Below are 4,611 nucleotides of genomic sequence, written 5' to 3'. Positions count from 1 at the left end.
AGACTGCGTATCAGCCCTGTTGCTTCGCGGAAATAAGCTGCTTGCTATGAATCAAGCAATTTAAATGGGAATTAAAATTAATTTCAAATTGAGACAGATATGGTAAACGAACATAAACATGTAATTTGTTTCTCAAATTATTTATTTAATTAGAATGTGAGAATTTAGCAATGGTAAAATGAATTTTAGTACTCTTAAAATATTATTTGTTTCCTCAAGTAAGAATAATACAATAATAATAATATAATAATAATATTTTAAAGAGAATTAATAAGAATTTAAAAAATTGAAAAAAATCCAATCTAATTCAATTTAATAAATGATTTTAAAAAATCGAATATACATTTAACAAAATTTGATATAAAATTAAATACAGTTGTCTTTCAACAGTAAAATATATTAGAATATTAAACTTAATATAATATAAAGGTTGTTGAAAGATTTCAAATTTGACCGCAACTGTCATTGTCGACTGGGAGACTCAGAGAAAGGAGATTAAGCATCCGAACAGTTTGTTTTGTGGGCGGCTTTTGCCAGATCTGTGAATCGTAATTGTAATTGTACAATGGGGCTCTATCTGGATGTGTGGGGAGAAGTGTTAATTTCATTTTCGATTTGCCAAATGCGATTGCGAAGGCAATTGTCGAAAGGCCGTCATTTATCATGTGCACATGCGAGAGTTTAGGAATCTTCCTATCTCTTTCTCTCCCTGCATCTCTCTCCCTCTCTCTTTCTCACTGTCTCTTTCTGTTCTTATGTTGTCTGTGCACAATGTCTGGGGCTTCGATGTCGATGAGAGCGACGGCTACACAGATTGGGATTGTATCTTTCACTTACATTTCAAGTTTCAAATGTCAAGCTGACTTTGCTGTTGTTGTTGTAGCTGCTGCTGTTGTTGTTGTTGTTGCTGTTGTCGTCTGACTGCGCCCACCCAGTGGCCCAATATATACGTATGTACATGTGTACGTATGTGCTTTGGAGTCGACAAGCGCATATTCATTTGCATATTGCAATTACAAACTGTATAATTTCGTTGGAAAACCACAAAACTCGTACGTCTCCCACAAGACATTTGAAGACATCAAGTTAATTTGGCTTTTTGTGAAATGGCTAAAAGTGTAGAAATTTAAGACAAAGACAATGACGGGTAGAGGAGGAGGTACGATATACTTTGTGTGGGTAGAAAACATATGAGCAGTTATATGAATTAATGTTCCCCAACTGAGAATGAGCTGCAGATTGAATACGGAAATATATATATTTAGAGAGAGAGAGACAGAGAGAGAGAGAGAGAGAGGGAGAGAGAGAGACAGTGAGAGGGAGAGCGGCAAGTTTAGAAAAGTATAGAACTGAGTAGATTAGAGAGAGAGAGAGAGAGAGAGAGAGAGAGAGAGAGAGAGAGAGCAGAAGAATAACTGTGGCAAAAAGAGGTCTATACATCAAAATTATAAGAGGGAGTTCTAATCTTATGGAGCTTGACAAGAAGACAACTAGCCAGCCAGAGATCTCAAGAGCACGTTTTTATAAGTATTTGGAAAATACATATTTATTTAGTTGATCTTTTCGATTAATTGGCTAACATAAGACTTAAAGCAAACTTGCATTCTAAAATAACGTAACGACGAGTGCCCAAAATCGAGTCTGAAATCTAAATAATTTTGACAACGCCACGTTAACACTCAAAGGTGTGTGTGTGTGTGTGACTGTGACTGTGTGTGTGTGTGTTAGCCATGGCACGATAGTTGGCATTCATTTGTAGTACGATTGAGCCATTGTCACCGATTGTCTTTGGGCCTGGCGCCTGATAAGCGCCGCAAATTAAATGAAATATATTATATAAGAAAAGAGAGGGAGAGAGTGAGAGGGGGGGAAAAATAGATTCGAGGCGTTTTGTGCCACGATTCGCCGGAGAATTTGAACGTCGAGGGAAAACTTTTTTTGGGGGCCTCGTAGACAGGCGCGCAATGGAATCCGTCGTGAAGCTCCAAGCTCCAAGTTGCTGCTGCTGCTGCAGCGCCCCTCACATGCAGTCGCTCAGTCGGCCTATGCCGAATGGCTGACAACGGCAACGATCGTCGATAGCTGGCAACGTTTGTCTTGTCATGGCGGGGTCTGCTTGCAGTATAATTGGCAATTGGGAATGGGGCTTATTCACTTTTATGACTCTTTTTTCTCTCTGCTGGCGACTTAGACTGACTGCGTCCGTCTGCGGGTCTGTCCACAGACGGTGTCTATCTATTTCAGTCACATCGAAGTCGTGGCTGGCTGGCTGGCTGGCTGGCTAGTTGTGTTTTGCCTGCTTCCTCTTTCCCATTTGAACTTCTTGTCTCTTTTTGCCTCCGGCCGCCTGTTGACCCCCGGCGAGTGGCGCCTAAAGCTACATGCAAGCTGATCGACGTGGTTGCCGCTGCAGATCTCGGCAGAGCTGTCAGAAAGGTTTCCTCTTACACAAGTGTTTGAGATTTATTGTCAAATGGGCAACTCTGCACATACTCTCCACACACTCGACACACACACACACACACTCTCTACACATTTTGCTTTATCAAACAGATGTCCAGTTTTCCACGCATTGCTTGGTTGTCATTTTAAGTACTCTCACTCTCTCTCTCTCTCTCTCTCTCTTTCTCTCTCGCTCTCTTTGCTTATACTTGTGTCATTATCGAACCATTACCAAATGAGCAGCACGCATTATAAATGAGCACATAAAACATAAACGTTGTTCGCTGCTTTCGCTGAGCTCAAGAGCCGATTATTGCAATTTAACAACCCCACCCACCGCCCATCTAGCCGTTTCGCTCGCTCTCAATGGCTGTCATGCCTGTCTCTGTCTCTCTCTCTCTCTCCTGCTCACACATCAATGTCATCCTCGTCGTCATCTGTTGCTATTTCCGTTGCATTCCCTCCCTCGACTGCGCTCTGACGGCTGCGGTCAAACGCTTTAACTCGCACCGGGATTTCGGTTCGTTTCGTTTGGCTTAGCTCAGCTCTGAGCTCACAGCTCACAGCTCAGAGCTCTCAGCTCACAGCTCCCAAGTGGGATTATGTCACTTTTCCACTGACATTTGCATTTTGATTGACAAACTCATTTGGGCAATCCTCTGCTGCTGAGCAGCCGCTCAACATTATCCTCTCAGCCCGCGCAAAGGCACTCATTGTGTTTGCCCTGGCGCTTAAGAGTCTGCTCGCAATTACATCGCGCGACACGCGTCTGCCAACTGCAAATACATTAAATGTTTTGCACTTGCTAACTGCATTAACATTTCGTGTTGTCAATTGAAATCGGAAAAGGCCCCGATCATATGCCTATTAAGCTGTCAATTATAATGACTTGCCTTCCAGCCAAGGATGAGGCACTTCAGCTAACGATTTGAGCTAACGAAATCTGTTGGCACGGCTTAACTTGTTTTCACAGATCTTTCTCAGCCTTAAATATATTTTGATGGGCTTGAAGGTCTTATGAGCTTTTATGGAGTTACAGTTCTTATAGCTTCAATTTATTGCAATTGGATTTTTATTTATTTATTATATATATTTTGTTAAGCTAAAATATGAGTGCTGGACCTTAGACATATTCTTCTTAAACAGAGCATTAATTTGCAAGAATATAAATATATTAGAAAATTGTTAGGCAATAAGACAAATTATACAAATTAAGAAATTACTGGTATAATATTATTATTACTAGTAGAATATTATTACAGACATTTTTCAAGAGTATGAATATATCAAAATAACTCAATCTTTTATTCATAACTATATAAAGCATACATATTGCTAGGCCTTTTTATTTATAGCTAAAAATATAGTATAAATCCAACTCAATGCTTTGTTATTTATAACTAAACATGATAAATTTCCATGTTTTATTTAATAGTCTAAAAGCTGCTCTCCAAACACCAGTCAAATCATTTTTTGAGCAAACAATTTTATTTTATTTTATTTTTTTTTTTGTGATTTTTGTTGTTGTTTTATAATGGAAATCAATTATGTAACAGCGCCATATTTCCCTTTGACAATTTTTATGTATTCTGACATCCATTAAAGTCGGCAATGCGGACAATGACAACAACAACAACAACAACTGCAACAATGCCAAAAAACAATGCTTTCGCATAGTGCGTGGCTCATCCTCCTTGTCAAGCTGCTGCTGCTGCTGCCACATTGAGTGTTGCTGCCACAGTTACTGCCGCAGCCTCTGCCTCTGCTCCTCTGCCTCTGCCACTGCCACACACAGCCCTCGTCTTCAGCTGGGCTGTCGTGTCAGAAGCGAATGTTGTGACAGTTTTGTCGCATGAGTTTGCGAGGCGAAAATAATAAAAATAAAAATAATTCATTTTTCATGGTGGTACTTTCTGTATGGGCATGGGTTCAAATCTGGGTTTGGGTCTGGGATTGGGTTCGGGCTTGGGTTCGAATCATTGCCGTTGCCATTTGGCAGCTATTTTGAAATTGATATATGCATAAACCGCAGTGACAGATGTTGCAATTAAAACAGCATAAAATGCGCGTTCCAGCTAATGGTCGAAAGAGAGAGTGAGAGAGATAGAGAGAGAGGGCTGCAAGGCAGAGTATATACATGTATGTATGTGGATAGGGGATGCATTTGGC

The sequence above is a fragment of the Drosophila arizonae genome, chromosome 4 (genome assembly GCF_054131065.1).
Source record: "Drosophila arizonae isolate 15081-1271.41 chromosome 4, UAZ_ARI_1.0, whole genome shotgun sequence".
NCBI classification, from domain to species: Eukaryota; Metazoa; Arthropoda; class Insecta; order Diptera; family Drosophilidae; genus Drosophila; species Drosophila arizonae.
Note: the sequence above shows the minus strand (reverse complement) of the source record.